The sequence below is a fragment of the Miscanthus floridulus genome, chromosome 19 (assembly GCF_019320115.1).
Source record: "Miscanthus floridulus cultivar M001 chromosome 19, ASM1932011v1, whole genome shotgun sequence".
NCBI classification, from domain to species: Eukaryota; Viridiplantae; Streptophyta; class Magnoliopsida; order Poales; family Poaceae; genus Miscanthus; species Miscanthus floridulus.
Genome location: NC_089598.1, coordinates 76,316,518 through 76,340,886, shown reverse-complemented (window position 1 = coordinate 76,340,886; position 24,369 = coordinate 76,316,518). Strand labels below are relative to the sequence as shown.

The 24,369-nt window shown below is 47.9% G+C and overlaps 3 pseudogenes; 2 read left to right on the top strand and 1 right to left on the bottom strand.

Annotated features, from left to right (window-relative positions):
* Positions 1–11,596: 11,596 nt before the first annotated feature.
* LOC136526202 (uncharacterized) lies at positions 11,597–12,947 on the top strand (annotated as a pseudogene).
* Positions 12,948–13,109: 162 nt separating this feature from the next.
* LOC136526201 (uncharacterized) lies at positions 13,110–15,430 on the top strand (annotated as a pseudogene).
* Positions 15,431–16,265: 835 nt separating this feature from the next.
* On the bottom strand, positions 16,266–20,036 carry LOC136526200 (heat stress transcription factor C-2b-like; annotated as a pseudogene).
* Between the last annotated feature and the right edge of the window lie 4,333 nt (positions 20,037–24,369).

The following is a 24,369-nucleotide window of genomic DNA, read 5'->3' as shown; positions in this document are numbered from 1 at the left end:
CATAGATTCACCAAAATTCATAGAATTTATTAGTTTAAACCCCTATACTTATATTTGGTGATGGAATTAAGTATAAATATAGGTTATGTTGATGGTTTATAATTGATGTTAGTGACCGTCATCCGTCGGCCACCCCCTGGGGTCGGTCGCCCCCCAACAGGGGCCAAATTGGCCCATCTTCGGTGGGTGACCTCCTTTGGGCTTCTAGAGTGGGCCTATGTAGTGCTTTCGCTGAGAAGGACTGATTTGATTTGGGTTTGTCCTTGTTTTCCTCTTTTTCAGGCCCTAATTCTGCTGGTAAGTGGGCCTTCTCCCCTTGGGCTCTTTTGCTTTGCGTAGTACGGGGTTATGCTATGGTTTCTTTGCGCATTTTGAATATATTTTCTATGTATTTCTTGAATGCCTTCCTGCAAATGGTCAAACAACAAAACTTGTAGAAATTGTTAGTTACAAAGCCCTATGTTTAAGTTTAGTGCCTATATGCTAGGATTTCATGCAAGTGTTGGTGGTTAAATATGTGAGTTAAGCATTGCCAACACTGACCATGCAGGTAGTCAAGGACATTTAGAAGAACATATTAATGCAGCTGAAGCAGACCGCTATGAGAGCCTCATTGAGTAGCATGTGCTTAGCACACAAATGGAGAAGGCGGAGCAAAATCAGCGATACACATTGTTTTAAACAAAGTGTGTCATCATAGAGCGTTCGTGCTGCATGATCATTGATAGAGGTAGCTGTAACAACTTGGCCAGCAGCGACATGGTGGAGAAGCTTGCGCTTAACACCAAACCACACCTACATCCATATTACATTCAATGGTTGAATAATAATGGTAAGGCAAAGGTAACTAGCCTTGTGCGACTCAAAATTTCCATTGGAATCCTATAAAGATGTTGTTGAATGTGATGTTGTGCCTATGTAAGCTTGTAATATTCTGCTAGGTAGACCTTGACAATTTGATAGAGATTATATTCACCATGGTAGAGCAAATCAGAATTCTTTTCTATACCATGATAGAAAAATTGTGTTGCATCCTATGTCTCATGAAGCTATTATGCAAGATGGTGTTGCTAAAGCTGCAAAAGGTAAAAGTGAGATCAATAAAAATGCCAAATCTGTTGCTAATACGAAAGATGAGATAAAATTGAAAGGAAATTGTTTGCTTGCTACTAAATCTGATATTAATGAGTTGAATGCATCCACTTCTGTTGCTTATGCCTTAGTATTCAAAGATCCATTGATTTCCCTTCATGATATGCAGCAATCTTTGCCTCCTGTTCTTGCTAACATTTTGCAATAGTATTTATGATGTGTTTCCAAGTGAAATACCACCAGGGGCTGCCACCACTTCGAGGGATTGAGCACCAGATCGACCTGATCCCCGGTGCCTCATTGCCCAATCGTGCACCATATAGAAACCAATCTAGAAGAAACAAAAGAGATTCAGCGTCAAGTGCAAGAACTACTCGTCAAAGCTTACGTACATGAGTCTCTTAATCTTGTGTTGTTCCATTTATTTTAGTGCATAAGAAAGATGGATCATGGTGTATGTGTGTGGATTGTTGGGCTAATTAATAATATCACTATTCAATATCGTCATCCTATTCCATGCTTAGATGATATGCTTGATGAATTGAGTGGTGCTGTTGTGTTTTCCAAAGTTGATTTACGTAGCAGTTACCACCAGATTCGCATGAAATAGGGAGATGAATGGAAAACTACTTTCAAAACTAAGTTCGGTTTGTATGAGTGGTTAGTCATGCCTTTTGGGTTAACTAATGCACCTAGCACCTTCATGAGATTAATGATTAAGGTTTTGCGTGCTTTCGTTGGAAGATTTGTTGTTGTTTATTTTGATGATATATTGATTTACATCAAATCTATGGATGAACATCTTGATCATTTATGTGATATTTTTAAAGCTCTATGAGATGCATGTTTATTTGGTAACCTTGAGAAGTGCACCTTTTGCACAGATCAAGTTTCTTCTCTTGGCTATGTTGTAACTCCACTAGGGAATTGAGGTTGATAAATCTAAGGTGGAAGCTATACAGGGGTGGCCAGTACCAAAGACTGTCACCTAGGTGCGGAGTTTTCTAGGACTTGCTGAGTTTTATTGTCGCTTTGTGCAGGATTTCAGCACCATTGCTGCACCATTGAATGATCTTACAAAGACCGGGCGTGTCCTTTTCTTGGGGCACCACACAAGATAATGCCTTCAACATGTTGAAAGATAAGTTAACACATACACCTCTTCTCCAACTTCCTGGTTTTAATAAGACTTTTGAACTTGAATGTGAAAACCCATTGCATATTTTAGCGAGAAACTAAGTGGGCATATTCTGAATTATTCTACTTATGATAAAGAATTGTATACTCTTGTGCGAACATTAGAAACATGGCAGCATTATTTGTGGCCTAAAGAATTTGTCATATATTCTAATCACGAATCGTTGAAGCATATTCATAGCCAAGGAAAACTGAACCAGTAGACATGCTAAGTGGGTTGAATTTATTGAATCTTTTCCTTATGTCATCAAACACAAGAAAGGGAAAGAGAATATCATTGCTGATGCTTTGTCTAGGAGATATACTTTATTGACACAACTTGACTATAATATCTTTGGTTTGAACAATATGTGCATGATGATGATTTCAAAAACGTGTTGCTACAATGTAAAGATAGAAAAGCATAGAATAAATTTGTTGTAAATGATGGCTTTGTGTTTAGAGCTAACAAGCTATGCATTCTAGCTAGCTAGCTCCTGTTAGTTTGTTGTTGCTAGAGGAAGTGCATGGAGGTGGCTTGATGGGACATTTTGGAGCAAAGAAGACGGTGGACATACTTGCTGGTCATTTTTTGGCCAAAGATGAGGAGAGACAGTAGAGAGATTTGTTGCTCGCTGCATGACATGGCAAAAGGCTAAGTCACGGATAAATCCACACGGTTTGTATATGCCTTTACCTGTTCCTAGCGATCGTTGGGTAGATATTTCTATGGATTTTGTGTTGGGATTGCTAAGGACTAGGAAGGGCTGTGATAGTATTTTTGTGGTTGTGGATAGATTTTCTAAGATGACACACTTTATATCTTGTCATAAGACTGATGATGCTACACTATTGCTAATTTGTTCTTTCGAGAAGTTGTTCGTTTGCATGGTGTGCCAAATACAATTGTTTCTGATCGAGATGCTAAATTTCTTAACCATTTTGGAGAACTGTATGGGATAAATTGGGGACTAAACTTTTATTTTCTAGCCACTTGTCATCCCCAAACTAATGGTCAAACTAAAGTTGTGAATAGAACTTTGTCTACTATGTTAAGTGTTGTTTTAAAGAAAAATATTAAGATGTGGGAAGACAGTTTGCCTCATGTTGAGTTCGCTTATAATCGTTCGTTGCATTCTACTACAAAGATGTGCCCATTTGAGATTGTTTATGGCTTGTTACCACGTGCTCCTATTGATTTAATGCCTTTGCCAACTTCTAAAAAATTGAATTTTGATGCTAAGCAACGTGCGGAATTGATGTTAAAATTGCATGAAACCACTAAAGAAAACATAGAGCGCATGAATGCTAAGTATAATTTTGCTAGTGATAAAGGTAGAAGGAAATTGATTTTTGAACCTGGAGATTTGGTTTGTTTCCATTTGAGAAAGGATAGGTTTCCTAAATTGAGGAAATCTAAATTGATGCCTCGAGCTGATGGACCATTTAAAGTGCTCCAACGAATTAATGACAATGCATAGAACCTTGATCTTCCTGCATATTTTGGGGTTAGTCCCACATTTAACATTGCAGATCTGGAAGCCATATTTGGGTGAGGAACATGAGCTTGAGTCCAGGACGACTTAAATGCAAGAAGGGAAGGATGATAAGGACATCAACACCATCTATACATCCACGCCTACACTATCAACAACACCACTTGGTCCTATTACTCGTGCGTGTGGCCGTCAACTCAACCATCAAGTAAGTTAATTCTTAGTCCATCATTTTTAGACAATGGAGACACGTGCCCTCTTGTTTTCCTTAGGAATGATGGCGAGGATCAGAAGGGCAAGGGGATTGGCGAGGGCTGGATTCGACTATAAGACAACACCAACTTGTGATGACTGCCAAGACTTCATACGGACTCTGTTTTGGGCGTTCAAGTACTTGATGGAATCCTTATCAAGTCTACTTTCATATGGATCTAGACTCATGTCCATATTTGCTCCGAGGCGGCCGCACTCGTCGATTTAATACAAAGACCTTTTTTTGTCCATGGTATTGCGTAACCTGATTGTTGCCCGATGGGCCGTGTATCAAGTGGGGTCTAATAGGGGTGCGTCCTAGGGTTGTGGGATGACCCCCACCATGTCTAGGTCATTCTCTGCCCTCTCATATACCACCATGGTCGCCACAAACAGATAAGGTTTTGTTTAGTCGCAAGTTCAACTTTGCTGCTTCCTTGTACACGTGCATGCCGGATCAGCCACCCGTCTACATGCCTTCGGAACCCCAACTATAAATAAGATTTGGTTTGAGACCTTCCATTTCATCTTGTAGATTCAGTGCTTGTTTACATGTTCTTGCTAGTTCTTTGATTGCTCGCGGGATGGGTGCCCTAGTGGCTGGTTATCGCGCCACAAGATCACGACGACCATTGGAGTTGGTGTATCGGTTGCTAAGGCGCAGCGTCTTTGGACGATTGTAGTCGGGTCGTGAATGTCGTCTCCATCCACCAATCGAGCTATCCACCATCTCTCATCGAAAGATTGCCCAGCAAACCCTACAGGGTCATATCACCCCCTCCCTCCTGACTAGCGGCGCTCAACACCATCCTTCCGCCGCCCCGACTAAGGCCCCAGACCTCGCCCTCCCCATTCCCCTACTCCACCAGGCCTGGCCCCCTGCCGCACGTGCGACCGGCGTGGTGGAGCCATGGAGGCTAGACAAGGACGTCGAGGCAGACGAGGACGCCACCAGGAGGACATTGAGGCAGACAAGGACACCACCAATTCGTGAAGGTGAGTCCTAGGTCCTCCTCCCCATCCTATGTTGTTAGTTGTCCCTCTCGATCTATGCTGCCATCCTCTGATGCTGCCTCTCCATAGTGTGTCCTCCAACCTCACACGTGGCAACCATCTTTGATGGATGCCGTTGCAGCCCTTAGTAGCAACCTACACGGAGGAGGATGACATTCACTCTCCATGAGCTAGGAGGGTGCTTGCCAGTGGATGGGGCAGGCAAATCCGGTGGGGGTGGGTGCATCTAGGGTGACGGCCCTAACTGCAGCCATAGCTCTGTTTGGCAGGACTTATTTTGGCTCCGGCTGATTTGAATGGCTGATTTGTTGTGAGAGAAAAATAATGTTTTATGGCTGATAAAATCAAGCGAACAGAGCGCATGTGTCCAAAACTATGTGCCAGATCGCGTCAAACACCAAAGAGAGAAGAGAGGCTGGTCGTTGAGAGGCATAGCGTGTCGCGTCAGTCCCAACTCCCAACTCCAAAACCATGTGTCAGGTTGTCAGCTCGTGTCAAGCACCACCAAGCAACTTCGCATGGCACTCCTATAGGCAACAAACATGGCCACACAGTAAGATTCTATTCCCCACATTCTTTCTCATTTCTTAGGGCGTCCCCAATGTATATCCGGAACAGGCGGTAAGAAGGTGGACCCAAGAACAAGCAATAGTAGTAATCCATTCACACGAACAATATATATCTAAAAGTAAGGTGGGCCCCATAATAGAAAAATCGCCAATCCAACCTCTTGCGCGAGTCTTCTCCATCTTTGGCATCGACCGTTGCTGCCGCCTCCGTGATGTGCCAACTCCTTACACCATCGGCTCCTTCTCCTCGCCGATGGCTCCTTGTCCCGTCCTTCTCTCTCCGCCGCGGACGGCGCCCACTCTGTGCCGCGAGGGGCAAGGTCGTCGAGGAGCTGCAGCGGTTCCTTGAGCTGCTCTCAGGGGAGCTAGGCCACCACTCCTTGTCAAGTCCATGGTCGGGGCCTCCTCCACCACTCGGCATGCGCATGTCCATGGCCAGGGCCACCGCCGTTGCCTAGCCTGTGAGCGGCCATGGCTGGGTCTGCCCGGGAGGAAGGATGATATGGGGCGCTCGGGAGGAAAGAAACGCGGTGAGAGAGACATTTTTATTCTCTCTTACCCGGTAGTAGCACTACTACCTGGTTCTACTACTATCTACACAATGTATCTTACTCGTTGCAACCTCTTACTATCCCTTCTTACCTCCCATTATGGACGCCCTTATTGAAATCACTGAATTGTAGGTACACCCTGCCGCGCAGACCCCACCACTACGCCTCCTTGAAACGCGCTGGTGTTGGCCGCTAACGAACTATGTTTATTGGCTATCTATCTCTCAACTCACCAGATCTTGCCACCGCATCCGCGCAGCTGTGCACCACACGCTGCTGTTGCCGTCGTCCATGGCATGGCCAGCGCCCACGCCTACAGGTCGCCTTTGCTGCTGTTGGAGATCAGAACGGAAGAGAGAGAGATCTTGTTTTGTTGGGGATGAGAACGCGAGAGAGAAGAGCACGGGACAGAGAAATTGATAGAAATTTATTACGGGCCCACTGCTATGAAACGATGTGTTGTTAGATACTAAGTAAGCATGTGTTTGGGAGGGCTCCTCTCCATAGACTTCTCCGGAGGAGCCGGAGCCAATTTCCAAAACGGCTCCGGCTCCGGCTCCTTTATTTTCCACTAAAAAAGTGCCCAAAATGATTTCTCCATTTAAACTGTTTGGCAGGGCTTCTCTGGAGGAGCCGGAGCCGGATCCGAGGAGAAGCCTTTGCTAAACAGGCCCTAAGTTTTTGCGAAGGTTTCTAATTGACGTGGAAGACGTATGGAAACGAGATAGCAGTTTACGTGTTGGGACTGCCCTCACGAGCTATGCTTCTATGTGCTGATTAGTTTTGAGAAAAGTTTTACACTGAATTGGTTCAAGGTTATTAGAATTCAATACGGCAGTAAGTCTCCCGTACTCCCTCCGTCCCAAAACAAGTGTCGTTTTCACTTCCTGAGGAGTCAAATAATTTTAACTTTGACCAAACATATATATGAGAAAATATTAATATTTATAATACACAATTAGTATCATTAGATTGATCGTTGAATCTATTTTCATAATAAACTTATTTGAAGATACAGATGTTGCTAATAGTTTCTACAAACCTAGTCAAACTTAAGAAAGTTTGACTGAAACCAAAACCATAGCAACACTTATTTTGGGACGAAGAGAGTATTTCATATCTATATTGTATTGGATTTTAGAATTATAAAAATCTGTGTTAGAAAGCCTCAAAATCTTACTTGTACATATTGGATTATGGAATTTTGTAGTTTTCTATTAGATTTTTAAAACTCATTGAGATCTAAAGAGAACTTAATACAATTCATAAGTATGAATTGTTTTGAATATACAATTGTTGGGTACCGAAATAGGACTGCAGACTGCTCCTAGATAATAAGACGATGGGGCAAATTAGGACATTTTACACAGCATTGCCGCTGTTGTGGTTTTGAACGTCGCGTGCTCGTTTTCATGGGCAGGAATCTGATTGACGTGATAACGGGATAAGGTAGCGCACTGTATTTTTCAAAAAAAAGAAAAAAAGATAGCGCACTGTAGCCTCACCGCGGTCGATAATGCCAGCCGGCTGGACCGGAAAAGATAGCAACACGGCAGCCACGCCCCCTTCGTTTCGCTGAAATTTGGCTTAGTTGATGCTTATGCTGATTTCTTGTGAGGAAAGCATTGTTCGTTTGCTGAAAAGTACTGCTGAAGTAGTTCAAGCGTTTGTGCAACGTGCCGAGGTGCCTCGCGAGCTCCAAAGCCCACCTGTCGTGTCGAGCCAAAGTTGCCCACGCCAACAAGCCCGTGCGTTGTCCGGATGCTGGGATGTGCGCAGCTGTAGTGCTGTACTAATGCCCAACGGCCCAGGGCGACTAGTATATCAACGTCGGGGAGAGAGCTCCTTAGCTCGAGAAATGGTTGCCATCTGGCTAACGGCGGCACCAGAGCATAGATGGGCAACGAGCCGGCACGACCCGATGAGGGTCGAGCCGGCACGGCATGTCGTTCCTCCCGGGCCGTGCCTCTCAGGGTCGTGGGCCTGGCCTTCGGCCTAAGCACGGCTCTCTGGGCTGTTCTTCAAGCCAGGCTGGCCCGATGAGCACGGCTATTTTAGTAGGTCGTGCTGCCCCGAGACCCACTAAATGCCGACACGGAGAGGGAAGGGGAGGGGAGGCTGGTGTGGAGGAAGGCCGCCGCCGCACTAGACGCTGGATCCAAGGGTGCCACTCGAGGCTGGCCGCCATGCTAGAGGCGGCCAGTGGTGCAGGGAGCGAGGAGGCGAGGAGTCGCGAGAGGGCCGCTGCCCGCATGGAGGAGGCTGCTGCTCTTTGGCATCCCTTGGGCGGCGACGCAGATGGGACCGCCAGCCGCGTGAGGAGGCGAATGGCGAGCGGAGGGAGACGTGGGGAAAGGGAGGCGAGTGGGGTGCGTGCGCCCGTCCTTGACTCACCTGCGTGTTGCGAGTGCGGCGTGGCCGCACGGTTGGGCGGGACGGGTGCCGGCGGAAGTTAGGGTTAGGAATAGAGTGTATTGGGTTGGGGAGTTTGGTATTCTTAACAGGCCATGCCAGGCACCAGGCCTCCCACTAAATTGCGGGCTGTGCCGTGCTTGCCCGCGTGCCTAGGTGCGGCCCATGCATGGCCCTGTGCATCGGGCTATGCCGGCCCAGGCCTACACAGCACCGGCCCGTGCCGTGCTTGGGCTGGACCAAAAAACCGTGCTTCAGGCCAGGCCGGGCCACGGGCTACATGCTCATCTATACGCCGGAGCTGCAGGTCCAGATTGTTTGGTTGCCGCATTACCAGATCAGGAGGCATAACTTGTATTCTCCGTTCTTCCACGTGAACTCATATCTGGCATCATCAGTAATGCAAATCTCAACAGTCGGCCATCTGCGACGAGAAAGGCAGAACGAATTTTTAATAAAGCACAGTAGGGGAACCCCACCCCTCCTCTTTTCATTAAAAAAAAATAAAAAGAAAGGCAGAACAAATGAACCCCTCTTTTCCGATCTCTTTTTCCTTTCCTGAGTCTGCTCTTTCAGCGTGGTGTGTCAGCGTGTTCAATCAAGTTCGTGATTGTACCTTAGTTGTCTCGGCCCTGGATGAACTTTTTAGAGCCCAGATCAGCTAAACCCTGTTATGAGGCATATAGTTAGTACGTACTTGCTTATGTTTGGTTTACTAAGTGCAGCAGAGACGCAGAAGCTGTTTGGTTTCATCAAATCTAATCGCTGCTAGTGACTGTCAAAATGTGCTGAGCATTCTCTACAGTCTACGTACGGAGTACATAAGTGGGACTCCCATCAAACCAGTCAGGCTTGTGAGGAACGAAAATTTCGATTGTACGGGGCCTGATTCTGAAATCTATTGTGAGGTTCGGAGTGTCTATCTATTGAGAGGTTCAAAGTGTTGTCTACGTAAACAAACATGCAGCCTGCCTCGTAGCGCTTCCCCCCTCCCCCTTCCCACAACCTCCATTGCTACCCCGTGCCCTAGTGACCTGGCTCCCGCCCCCCACCGGAGACAAGGATGACGGCGGTGGCTCCGACGCGGTAGGTCGGTCCTTTTCTAGATCTGAGCCTACTCCTCCTCTGGATCTGAGCTCTCCTCCTCCTCTGGATTTGAGGGACACGTCGTGGTTAGGGTTCCAACGAACTCTGAGGTCCTATTCCCTCCTCCATCTAGCGAGCTCAAAGGTCAAGCAGCCTGCACCTCGAACCCATCCCCTTGTTGTTTTGTACGTTCTTGCTGTTTCTCCGTATTGCAACAGGATTTTTGGGATGTTGCAACAGATGTTTATCGAATATTGCAATAGGGGTGATTCATGTGTTGCAGAAAGGGAGTTCTAATGTTGGGATTTGTACTTTTTCCCCTAATGTTGCAACAGATGATTTAATTGTTGAAATTATCTTTTTCAAATGTTGCAACACTGAAAGGTGATTTGAGATGTTTTTCATTTTCATGTTTCATGGTTGATTTTGCGATGTTGCAGTATTACTGTTTGAGATGTCACAGTTCATATTTTTTTATTGTTGCAGTACATAATTTTCGATGTTGCAGTACACATTTTCAATGTTGCACTATATAGTTTTGCGATGTTGCAGTATTTATATTTTAATGGTTCACTACATAGTTTACATAATTTGTGATGCTGCACTTGAAAGTGTTTCGTGCTCTTTAGGACAGGGGCACAGTGGGAAACGGGGCGCAGTGGGGGACAGGGGGCGTGGCGCAGATGGCGGTGCGTGGGGGGTGGGGGGGGGGGAGGATGGGCCGCGCGCGAGTGGTGTGGGACGGGCTGCTGGATATTTGGTTCGCTCGTATTGTTTCTGAATTGAATCGTTACATTGATTTGGTCGGGATTGGATGGTTCTGTTACGACAATCGAACGCCCCCGAGGTGCGTTCGGATGCGCGCTCGTGCCGGATGTCCGGACGCTAGATAACCGCAGGAGCAATGTAAGTTGTGCACATGCCGTGGAAGACAAAGAACCTGGTTCCCTGAAGTCGTGAACCTGAAAGTTGTGAAGCCAGCTACTCCCAAGGTGGATCTAGGCCATGGCAAGAGGCAAAGGGGAGTTGTCAATTACAATTATACACCCCGTTCGCTGGTCTGAAACTTGGCTGAAACTAGCTGACTTTGTGAGACAGAAACACTGCAGCGGCTGGTTGATGAACAATGCTTTGTGAGGGATTCTAGCCGGCTGGTCTGAAACTCTCGGACCAGCGAACGTCGCCGTATACTCCACAGGGTTCCTCGAATAGTTCTTCTGACACGATTCTGACAAGGACAACCATGAGGGCAACAGTGTGATTTCAGCACCTGAGGTACCAACGCAATACCAGCGCTTGAAGTACCAACGCAATCAGAGCATACTACAGAACCCTACGTATATCTATTGTCTTCCATGTACAAACCAACGCTTGTAATATGCACATCTTCAACATATTTCTAGCTACATTATTACTTATATTGTAGTCTACGTATCCAACACATTTTCTCATCTTCAAAATCTTTCCATCACTAGTTAGGTGTAGAGAGCAAAACAAGACACCCGTAATCCAAGTCAAAAAAAAAATACTAATGCTCATGGACTCGTATACAGCACGGCCCATCAGAGGGATGCATACAAGCAGCAGCGCCGATAGGTACACTCGTGATACGATCGCCCTCGCTACCGCGTGCATCCAGATCCTTCCTCGGGTGACCTCACGTGGACCCCACCCTGTTCCGTGCTGTGCAAGCGGCGGTTGGGACTTGGGAATGTTGTTTGCTGGAGCAGAGGAATGAACGCCCCCGTGGACGTGGGTCCGGTCGCCTGCTGCCGTGGATGCGCAGCGCAGCGCACCACGCCCGCCCCGTCTATAAAATCCTAGCTCATCCCCTTCCTCCAGCAGCCAGTAGCCGCGCCGATCACGAATTCAAATCAAACCAACACAACCGACTCGCCCCCCTCCCACCCCAAGCGCCCCCAACCAGTCCAGCGCCTCGCCGCCAGCCATGGCGTCGTCGGCGCCAGATGTGGCGGAGTCGTCGCGTGCCGGCCAGGAAGCGGAGCAGGAGCCCGAGTCGGAGCCGCAGCGCAAGTGGGTGGCGCTCGTCTCCGTCGCCGTCCTCCTCGGCAACGACGACGAGCGGGCCAAGGAGATCGCCGTCGGCACCGACATGCTGCTCGACCTCAACGACCCGCCGCTGCCCTCCTACCTGCAAGTGCTGCACCCCCGCGTCGCCCCCGACCCCAGGCGCAACGATGAGCCGCTGTACGCCTACATCCTCGCCGCCGACCGCTCCGCCTGCATCCTCCTCCAGGTCGTCAAAGGCAACCGGCCGGACTTCCTCCTCTGCGACACCCACAGACGTACCGTGACCTTCCTCCCCCTGTCCTCCGGACTCAACATCCGCCCCCACCTCAGCATCGGCCTCATCGCCGACCCGCACCACCACGGCCACTACGTGGTCGCCCAGCTCCACCCCACCACCTCCGAAGATCACCCCAACAGGATCCGGATTGGTCTCGTGTGCTACTCCACCGCCGAAGGCCGGTGGTTCACCAGACAGCTCACCCGGGCGCGGCAACAGGTCCGCATGCGCGACCCCCTCTCCGAGACCGGCGTGCTCGCCCACGACGGCCGCCTCTGGTGGTTCGCCCTCGCCTATGGCGTGTTCTTCTGCGACCCCTGCACGCCCCTCGCCGAGAGCCCCGAGCTGCGCTTCCTCCCTCTCCCGGCCGCCTGCGAGACGATGGAGAATACCGCCGCCGCCTTCGACCCCCGCATCAGGACCCTCATCAACCAGCGCCGCTGCGTCAGGCCCAGCGAGGGCAAGCTGCGCTTCGTCGAGATCCGCGGCCTCTCCTACGACGAGCTCGTCGACGTACCCGCGGCTAACCCCACCGTCCGGATGTGGACGCTCGACGACCCGGAGGGCCCCGACGCATGGACGTTCGAGTACGAGGTGGCCTTCGCCGAAATCTGGGAGAACAAGACCTACACCGACGCGGGCCTGCTGCCGGACGAGGTGCCCCACGTCGCCCTCATCGACCCCAACGACCACTACGTCGTCGGGCTCGAAGCTCTTCGGCTTGGACATGCGCGAGAAGAATGTCGTCGCCTGCAAGAAATGCCTGATAGACCGTGATCAACTCAGGTTCCCATCCTCCCGCCCCATTGTCGATGCCTGGGAGCTACCGCCACCGCCAGCCACGCTTCCTGGCGACGACGACTCTTCACCAGATGGTATGCACGCGTACATCCCCACTAGTTGCTCAGTTCTGAGGCATCCACTTGCCTTACCTGCGGTTACTGATCGAATCGATCGATTGCAGCATGCATATGGCTGCTGGAAATCTTGATTTGATGCTCACTGTGTGTCTGCATGCTCGGCATTCAACTGTAAATTGTGCGTGATCATACTCATACCTAGGCTGGTTAGGTCGTTGCCAACATTCATATTGGCCTATGTGCATGCTAGTTACAGTAGTATCTGAACTGGTTGATTTCCAGTTTTAGTTGGCATGCTTACTGTCTTTGTCCAGATTGCAAGGGATCCTCGTGACATGTGTGCGCTTCTCCGATTCATGCCTTTGTCTTATCATTGAGAAATATGTTCATAACTTTCGTAGATGTACTACTCATTGAGAAATATGTTCATAACTTTCGTAGATGTACTACTCTATTATGTACGCAAGGATTACAACTGCACGCGTGTATAGATGATAGAATAGAGTCACTGAATTAGTCTGAATTTGGCATGTACAGAACACTGCTTCTGTTTGGCATCGGTTCTTTATATATTCCTCTTGCGAAAAAGATTTGATTCATGAATCATGACTATAACTTCCGAGAGTATTCTGTTTTGGAATGCTGATTGTTGATTGCTTGCTTGACCATTAATTGCTGCTCTTTTGCATGCTCTTTTAGCATTTGGGTTTGGAATGCTCATTTAGAATAGAATCACTTAAATAGTCTGAATCTGGCATGAACAGAACACTGCTTCTGTTTGGCATTAGTCACTATGTATTCCTCTTGCTCATATTTGATTCATGAATCATGACTATGACTTCCACTAGCATTTGGATTTGGAATGATGATTGCTTGCTGACCCTTAAGTATTGCTGCTCTTTTGCATGCATGCAGATAATGTTTTGGGCTCGAAGCTCGATGCCTGGGCACTGCCCCCACCGCCACCCACTCTTTCGGGCGAGAACGACTCTACACCAGATGGTATGCACATGCACATCCCCATTAGTTGCTCAGTTCTGATGCATCCACTTGCCTTGCCTACGGTTACTGAATCGATCGAATGCAGCATGCATGGCTGCTGGAAATCTCGACTTGATGCTCTCTGTGTGTCTGCATGCTCGGCATTCAATTGTAAATTGTGCGTGATCATACCTAGGCTGGCTAGGTCGTTGCCAACATTCATATCGGCCTATGTGCATGCTAGTAACAGTAGTAATATTTGAACTGCTTTGTGCCGAATTGATGGATATGATCGCATTTTCAGTTTCAGTTGGCATGCTTACTGTCTTACTGTCTGACCAGATTACAAGGGATCCTTGTGACATGTGCACGCTTCTCTGATTCATTGCCTTTGTCTTACCATTGACAAATATGTTCATTACTTCCGTATATGTACTGCTCTGTTATGTACACTTGGAGTACAACTGCACAACTTCTATAGATGATAGAATAGAGTCACTGAATTAGTCTGAATTTGGCATGTACAGAACACTGCTTCTGTTTGGCATCGGTAGTTTACAAATTCCTCTTGCAAAGAAGATTTGATTCTTGAATCATTACTATGACTTCCGCTAGCATATGGATTTGGAATGCAGATTGCTGATTGCTTGCTTGACCCAAATTGCTGCTCTTTTGGCATTTGGATTTGGAATGCTCATTTAGAATAGAATCACTGAATTAGTCTGAATCTTGGCATGAACAGAACACTGCTTCTGTTTGGCATCAGTCATTATATATTCCTCTTGCTCAGATTTGATTCATGAATCACGACTATGACTTCCACTAGCATTTGCATTTGGAATGATGATTATTGCTTGCTGACCCTTAAGTATTGCTGCTCTTTTGCATGCATGCAGATAATGTAGCATTAGCACAGAGTGGCCTGGGCTTGCTGTGTAGGAAGGAGGCTTTTTGTAGCATTTGTGGCTCTGGGGTATGTCTTTCATGCTGCCCCAATCACAAAAACCTCCATCACGGTGCTGCTCCAGGCGCCATAGTCAGGGTAAGTTGAATACCCTTCCACCATTTTCACGGCAGCACGGTGTATGTGTGAAGGGCAGACAAATAATCCTTGCTTTACAGATATGTATGACCAAAGACGGCGCAGCGGTAGATGCTCGAGATATCAAAGTCAATGCCATGGGATATAATTGGCAGCTTATTCAGAGAAGGATGCATGCTGGCCGGAAATATATTATGCTGCACGAGCCAACGCAAGACCGGAGGACTAAGGACAAATGCTTTCAGTGCGGTCGCCTTGTGAAGGCGAAAAGCCATTACTGCAGTGCGAAATGCAAGGTAAGTTGGTTCGCATAAAGAATTGGGTTCTGAATCGTTATGAATTTGGGTACCGATTTGTGTTCTTGTGCTGTCAGGCTCTTCATAGGCCGTTTGGACAGAATACTCATGTCGTCAACGCGTTGCTTCAGTGTGACTTCGACCAACCTGAAGGTCCGAGACAGGTTCTGCATCATTTGTAGGAGGGCCTACGCCTCAGCACATTGTGCTGATCACGACCTACACGATCACGAGCAAGCAGCGGCGGCGGCCCCAACACCTCCACCCGAAGCGATTGTTTGATAGGATGAGTGACGATTTTCTATTCTGGGACTACCGATGGTTGTGTGTCTTTTAACTGATAATCGAACTGTAATGGTTTGATAGGACGAGTGACGATTGTTTCTATTGTACCTGACCCGCCGATTGGTATGGTTTGATTGCAGCCGCGGCATCGCATTGTTTTTGATGTGCGGCCAAACTTCAGTATTGGCTGTGAGTATCCGTTTGTTGGCTGTGAGTATGCGATTGGGCAACAGAGTCTATGCAAAAAAAAAAAAAAAAAAAAAAAAAAAAAAAAAAAAAAAAAACGATACGATTTCACGTGCGCCATGCTATCTTGATCAATCAAGGTAGTGGTAGTAGCACGCATTGCCATGTCGATTGACTTGAATTAACGCCAATAAAAGTTTGAAAACGAAGCAGATTTCGTGTATTTGTGGTTTGTGCAAATTGCTCATTAGTCAACCATGTCTGTTTAGAGGGGAGAAGGGGGATCCAAGCAGAGGGGGTGTGGGGATAGAATGTAGGTTTATGCATCCTCTGCTTTGGTTGTCCCAAAGTTATTTGACTTTTTTTTTGGTACATACAAATTTCGTTCTGGACTTAGGCACAGATCCTTTTTCTATGTTCATCTTGTCTGCGCCTTTGCTCATTGATTTGAAACGGTTTATACAAAGACAATTGTTGCACGATAGTAACATAACATCACTATCATCCATCATCGGCTGACTATAGGCCCCTGCCATGCTTCCATTCCATACGACGGCTGCCGCCGCTCTTGCCTCTTGGGCGTTCCAAGCTGCGGCCACGCCGCAATGGCATTGGCAAGAAGTCAGTCGGCAGAAACAGCAGCGCATGGTCGTCGTCAATCAGTACCCGCCGCCGAACGCAAACGAGCACCCGGCGCCGGCGGACCCCGCGGCATCATCCACGGCGACGTCGCCGAACACGCCGCCGCCGCCGCTGTAGAACCCGGCGAAGTCGACGGCCTCGGGGCCGAGCGCCACCATGTTGTCACCGTCGAGCAGCAGCCTGGCCCGCTTCTAGCCGCCCTCCGCGACGGGCGGCTCGGCGGCGGCGCCGGAGGTGAACCCGTTGTCCGGTGCGGCGGCGTCGCCGATGAGGCAGTGCAGCCTGTCGCGGTCGCCGACGACCTTGAGGAGGAAGGCGAGCATCTGCTTGGGCCAGCGCTCCGTCTCCTGCACGCGGCGCCACATGGAGGCGACGCGGCGGTCGTCGATGGCGCGCTGCTCCTGCTTGAGGCGCACCACCTCCGTGGCCACCATGGCCATGTCGTCCCCGGGGCCGGAGGGCTCGGCGGGGCTGGCGGACGCTGCGTCCTTCCTCTTGCCGCCGCCGCCTCCGGCACCGGCGGCGGTGCTGCTGCCGCGGCGGACGATGTTGCGCAGGAGGTGGGTCTGGCCGCGCAGGAACGACGCGTGCGCGAACTCCCACCGGTCCGGATCAACCTTGCGGAAGCCCTGTTGTGTGGAGCCAAAATAGCACAATCTGAATCATGGCAGCGAACTACTACTAGTACGGTTCTTGGCTCTTGCGGTTTATCAAAATCGAAGATACAAATTCTTACGTCCTGTACATAGTTTTAGCCTTTTCGGTTCTTGCAGAAATCCATAGTAAAACAGGGCAAAACAAAATTTCTCCGTGCATATTCAGGGTGCAATTGAAAAAAATTGCACGGCCCACGGTCCACGGTCCATCTCTATTCTCTGCCCATGTTTGTTTACGAGTTTCAGTCGCAATCTCCAAAAAATTAAAAAATGTTTTGAGAATTTCATTGCTGCAGCTAGCCAGCTTACAAATTTCTTTTTCCTCCAACAAAAATCATTTACAGATTTGCGTTAGTACAGTATGGCAAGAGCTAGCATTGGACACACGCCAAACACTCACTGAAACAATTTCCATTTCCCTCCCAAATAAAAACCTCACATCAACCAACAAGAGATTCTGCAGTAGTATATACAGATCCAGCACTCTCCCACTCCCAGCTTGAAGGAAGAGAGATGTCAATCAATTTAGTACCCCCTCCATTCTAAATTATATCTAGATGCATAACCAAATGAATGTATTAAAAAAAGTTAAAGTGATTTATAATTTGAAATGGAGGGAGTAGCTAGCTAGAGTGATATATTTAACTGACATAGCTGTTGAGCTGGTGGACCAAGCTGGAGAAGTTGTGCTTGAAGCGCGCGGGGAGCAACGTCTGTGAGAAGGCGAAGGGGTCGGCGACGACGAAAGCTGTTGTTGCCTTTCCCCAACTGATCACCCCGTCCGTTCCGGGGTCCTCCACCATCATGTATGTCTTCCACACGAACGGTGGTGCTGCCAGCCGCCATCAGTTCCCTTACCTTGCCCACTTCCGCTATGCTATATATATATATATATATATATATATATATATATATATATATATATATATATATATATATATATATCTCGTCACAGTTCACTTCTCGAGCTACCAACTAATATATCTTGTAAAAGAAACTATTTCAGCGGTACTTTTCAGCGAACGAATAGTGTTTTTCTCTCACAACAAATCAGAATAAGCATCAGCATAAGCCAAATTTCAGCGAAATGAACGAGGCCAGTGCTGGAGGAAGACACTAGGGGGTGGGGGCTTCCAAATGCGGATATGGTGGAAAGGGCCCGTAGAAGGTAACATGCCGCGGACGCGAAACCACGCCTGGCCATCCTGTCTTCTGTTCGGCTTCAGGCGCAACACGGCGAGATACAACAAAGGGTGATTACAGATTACACTGGATTTTTGCTCTTCTTTCTGTTCATTTGGTATGTGATTGGTGATTAGTACACTGTACCTAGACGAGGCAGGCCTGCATGTTTGTTTACATAGACAACACTTTGAACCTCTCAATAGATAGACACCCGGTGGGGGGAGCGGGAGCCAGGTCACTAGGGCGCGGGGTAGCAATGGAGGTCGTGGGAAGGGGGAGGGAGGAAGCGCTGGCGGGCGGGCAGGGTGGCAGCGAGTTGGCACGTGGCGCGCGGCGTCCGTCCCACTGGGCCGGGCAGGGCGGCAGTAGAATGGGAGGGGCGTGAGCACTGCGGGAGTGAGTGGTCGAGGAAAGGATAAGGAGTGCAGGAGGCGGCGTGCGGCATGGGTGGGTCGGGTTCGCCACAGATAAGGTGCATCCGTCACTGTCCGGACACCCGCCGTATATCATTGTCGTTGCTTCCGATATAGCCATTGTCTTATTTGAGGCACTTACCCTCAGGGCATCAACAGTCCTAGCTATTTACTAGCTAGGAGACGTCCACGTCATGCACTAAAAAGCTAGCAGTCCAGAGAGCTATCTATAATGCTAGCTATTTATATTTTTAATACTTCACGGATAATGCTATGCATCATCTTTGTGGAGGCTTCGTAACATATAGCAATAAACATCTCATTTGAAAAAATATGTCATTTAAGTGCGCTCCAACTTTTTTAGTGGTCTCTAAGTAACGACCATCTCTATGTATCATTATAAAATATCACTAAAAAGTTGGAGCGCATCTAGGTGTCACTGACCGGAACTTTTTTGTCGCACAAGCCATTCGGTCCATTTTCGTGGGTGACAGTGTCAAACAGTGGATGAAATGACCATTTTGCCCCCCAATTCAGTTGGATTTCTAATTTTGTTCAATTTCCTTCCGTGCCACTCCTCGTCCTTCGACGCTAGCCTCTTGTGCTCTAGCCGCTCGGCATCGCCGAGCTCCACCTCACCAAGGGCCGTCGTGCCCATGCGTCATCTTGGCGACGATGAACTCCGTCTTGGCGACGCCCACCGTGACGATGACGGGAGGATGCACACGGCAAGTACGACCGCCCCAACCATGTCCACCACCCTCCCCACCAGCAGCAGTGGCCGCCACCGAGGAATCCGCAGCGGTGTTGTTGACGGCCTCGGCGATGGTCCTCGCGATCGCGACCTCGGCGGCTCGGCCTCTGCGGGCACGCCGCGCGCCTGCCTGGCGCCCTCGTGCGCCAAGGCGGCGGTGAGCTGCTCGAGGCCCCTCCCATCCTACCTCTGCACGCGCAGCCGAGGCCAGCTTGGCGGTGTCGCGCCTGCGCACGGCGGCGTGGAGCTCCTCGCGTGTTGCCGGAGCGCGACCAGCACCGCGAGGAACGTGCCGAAGGCGTCAGCCAGGACGAGGAAGCCGTCCAGCAGACCTTCAGCGTCGACGGCGGCGCGGGCTAGCGTGGCCTGAGCCAACGTGAGGTGCAGCAGCTCGTCCAGCACGCAGAGGAGAGCGCGCACGTGCGCCAGTGACTGCGGGTACTTGGGCCTCGGGTTGGACGTCCATGACTAGCAGCGGTTGCTAAGTACGTCGGGCGCGTCCGTCCAGCCTTCGGCGCGGGCCATCAGGTCCACCATGCAGCCGTTGGGCATTGCGCGTTGGGCGCGACCTTGTGCTCCAGCCACATGCCGTTGAAGCACCGCAGCCCGTCCTCGTCGAGCAGCCCGGCGCGGCTGCAAGTGTTCAGCACGCTTACGTACGCGGTTTTCCTCAGCCAGGGATGTCTGCATGATGGTGTTTAGCCTCGCAGTGTTCCTCAGCAGGGTGCAGTGGAGGTTCTGCTGACCATGGAGCTATCTTCGCACGTACACGAGCTCCATGCCGCCCGGCCAACCCGAGAGCATGCACGCCGGGCGCACGTGTAGCGGGCCACGGTCGTGTGCCGGGCAGCGGTCGCGTTCCTGACCTCGTCCATGCCGCTCCCGCCGCCTCGAGAAAGGGCCACGGAGAGACGGGGTTGGGAGAGAGACAGCCACTGTAGTATTTTGGACTATTTATCTGCCCTGTCCCGTGAAAACCAAATAGAAGGGAGACGGAATGGCTCGAGCGACAAAAAAAAAATTCAGCCAGTGGCACCTAGGTGTGCTCAAACTTTTTAGTGGCATATAGATAATGACCATCTTTTATAATGGTACACAGGTAAACCTCTCGCTAAAGATAACCAAACTGATAGCAAATACACTGCCACGACGACATGGACAACGCTTTGAACAGAACAATAAAATAAAAATGTCCAAACGGTTACTACATGATGAACTAATTAATAACCACGACACAAGCCAAACATGTTTATTATATTTCAGGCTACAAAAGCAAATTGAACAGCTAGCTGCATCATTGAAGAAGCACCAAAAACCAAAAGTCATCTCTGAACCAACAATCTCCGTCAGAGCATGCTAGAAATGCCAATCAACCTCATATCAACGATTCTGAAAAAAAGGAAACAAATGGTAAGTCAGCTTACTCAATATAATTCCCAATGCATTTATACTACATGTTGATTGAATGTAAGCAAAAATAGCAGTCAACAAAAAAACAAACTACCTTAGTTACTGTTGCCAGCTAACTTGTCCCTTAGAATCTTCAGGCCAATCACATGCTCAGCCCTAATATCCTCTGTCATCTTCCTAGTGTCCATACTCATTCCAGTAAAGCAGCCTCCCTCCTAAGCCTTAGTGTTTCAACCTGCCTATCAGAATTGCGTTCCTGGGCCTCTAAGAAGTATTCCTGTCGTTTTTTTTTTGCTGCAGCTTGAATGTCAAAGAATTTAATCAAGTCTTCATCTAAACCGGCATTATCATCGTTGACTCTACCTTTACCATTGTGCGTTGTTTCTTAGCTTGTTTTGTCCCTATAGGACGTTCCTTTTCTCCTACACCTTTTGGCGTCCCTGAGATGTCAATTGCCTCATCTTCACCATCCAAACTCCTTTTATTTGGTTTTTCAAGTTCTTCCAAGACTACATGCCACTTGGGTTCATCACGAAGAACCTTCCAGCAGTGTAAAACTGTGAATGTGCCTTCCTTAGGATAGTCATCCAAATAAAACTGCTTAGCCATGTCTCTTATCTGGTCATCTGAATATCCGCTAAGATAAACTGAGGTAGCCTTCTTCCAACAAGCATAGAAAAATCCCACCCATCTCTTAATTTTTTGCCAGCAATCTTTGAGATGTATCACCTCTTCTTCGGTTTGTAGGTGTAGTGCTATTGTATAGTTCATGTACATCACCCCAGTAGCTCTCATTTTTCTTGCATTTCCCATTGATTGGGTCATTCGAGTGAGTCAGCCATGCACTGACCTGAATTTAGCATACATGATTAGTTGTAAGTTCATATATTTGTGAAGGTACAAAAAGAAAGCCAGCGATCAGTGCAAAAGTTAGTGATAAAATTTTACTTACTAGCCTCTTGTCCTCCTCTTTATCAAATACTATCGCTTTGCAGTCCTGTCCTGACATTGTTTCCATCATCTAAGTTGATAGTTTTGCCTTTCGATCTTTTTTAGCATTTTGGTTTCCTGAGTCACTACTTTGTGGTGCTAATTGAGACTCCTTTCCCATAGGTGGTCAATGGTGCCGAAACATGAGGAATGAATGGTTGCTGTCCAGTTTGGAAAAAGCTCATACTGCCAGGTGGATAGTAATCCATACCACTGAAAAATCAAGCAACCCACAAAACATCAGTGTTACTTCTACTGGAACTAATACAACTACTAAACTAACTATTTCTAGCAGTAAAGCACACAAAACATATTGGCTACTGTTAAAACTTGGAACAATCATTCAGGCTGCAAGTACAACAAAATGAGACTCTTACCAATTTGGGGATGTGACCCCTAACGATGTGGCTTGTGGTAAAGGTCCAGACCACCATGCTGTAGAGCAGTCATGGCATCATACCATCAGTTGAGAGAAAAAAAAATTATCGAGGAAAAAAAAACAAGAGGGCAACATAAGCCATGTAGGGCTAGACCATGGGGATTTTGCAAAGGTACATAGGAGGAAGCGTGAACAGATTTTGCACAGCTAACATGGATCTACAAGTAATCTTGTATAAAGAAATAAATCTCCAAGTGGATTATCTGATTGGCCTCCTGGTGTAGGAACAGTAGCACCACCACAAAGAAGCGCAGGAATATGAGCAGATGAATGAAGTGTAGGAGCAGGAGCAGATCCGGTCTGATATGCAGGAGCAGGAGTAGGAGCAGGTCTGTCCTGATCTGGTGGCGGAGCCATCTGACGCTTGGTTCGCCGGCTCATCACCGGCAGCCACGAATGGATTTAGGATACAATTTTTTTTTTTTAACGAACAGGAGGGGCTTGCGCCCCTACTGAAATTTATTAGCAAAAAACAAACAAAACAGAATGTTCAGGAGCCACAAAATACAAGCTGCGGAGGGCAGAAAAGCTCAAGAAACAAAAAAGGAGACAAGAAAATAAACAGGATTACACAATCTGCTCTAGCCATGAACTAATCTGGGGTAGGTACTTTTTCTTTGCACGAAGTATAACTAGGCCAAAGACATTTCTGAAGATATGCTTGCATTGCTGTGAAGTTGCCTCTTCTCCTCTGAAAATTAGGTTATTTCTCACTGACCAGATGCTCCAACACATAAGGATAATAATTTCCATGAAAAAGGGAACATTGAGTTGGCCTTTGAAATCCTCCAATATCTGGAAAGGCCCCTGAGATTGGGGTACTGTCAAGCCAATCAAGTTCCAACACTCTCTTGCCAGATCACAATGTAGAAACAAATGATCAACTGTCTCTTCAACTGCATTGTCACACAAAACACAGTTATAAGATTGCAGGAACATGCTCTTCCTTCTTAGAATGTTCCTTGTGCTAAGCCTATCTTGTGCCAAAAGCCAGAAGAAGACTTTATGTTTGTGTTGGCAAGAGGATTTCCAGATCCAACTGAAGACTGGGTGTACTGATGCTGAACCCGAGAGCTGCTTATAGGCTTTTGCACATGAAAAAATTTGGCTGCCCCAGATGTAAGACCAGGTATTACTGATTCCTGATGGCTGAAAGTTGTTTACTATCTCCTCAAGCTGAATGAACTGCTGGTAAGCCTCAGTTGATAATGGCAGATGAAAGTTCTGAATTAAGGACTGACTGGCTTTGGTAGCTTCAACTGTCATATTTGGGTTTTTAGCAAAAGAATAGAGTTCAGGGAAGGCATGTTTTGGTACTTGACCCAGCCAAAGATCATCCCAGAATAAACATGAGGCACCAGATTGAATATAGACTATGGCTATACCCTTAAATTTGTCCAAGAGTTTGAGAACATCTCTCCACCAAAAGGATCCTTTTTTGGTATGGTTAGGGAGTCTGCCATTACTAAAATATTTTTCCCATATCAACTGTACCCAAGGAATGTCAGTTTTGTTGAAGAACTTGTGCAAGTTCTTAATCAGCAAAGCCTCATTCTGTGTCTTCAAATCTAGAACTCCCAGACCACCCTCAAGTTTTGGCTTTGTGACTAAAGGCCAGGCAGCCTTTGCATTGATTCTATTGCTTTCATCAGAGCCTCTCCACAGACAATTCTTCCTATATTTATCTATCTGTTCTATGACAGTGACATGCATGAAAAAGGTGCTCATGGAGAAGGTTGGAAGAGCAGAAAAGACAGAGTTTGTCAGCTGTAATCTCCCAGCTTGTGAAAGAAAAATTGATGTACTGACCAATCTCCTTTCACATCTACTGACAATTGGCAAGAACTCTTCCACTTTTGGCTTTGTCAGACCCAGAGGCAGCCCAAGATATGTGAAAGGCAGTGAACCAGTTGAGCAGCCAAAAGTCCTGGCTAGGTGGCTGAGCTTTTCTTGAGAAATATTGATTGGAACCATCGTGGACTTCTAAAAGTTAACTCTTAGCCCTGTGGATTCAGAGAAGGAACTGAGCAATGCTTTCAAAAAGAAGAGCTGTCTAGCACATCCCTCCATGATAATAAGGGTGTCATCTGCATATTGCAAAACTGGAAAATCACTGGAGCACTGCAAGGGAATTGGTAATCTGAGGAGGCCAAGCTCTTTGGCTCTGTTGATAACTGACTGGAGGAGATCTGCAGCTAATACAAATAACAAGGGAGAAAGGGGGTCACCCTGCCTGACCCCCCTTCTGCAGTGAAATACCTTTCCAGGCACTCC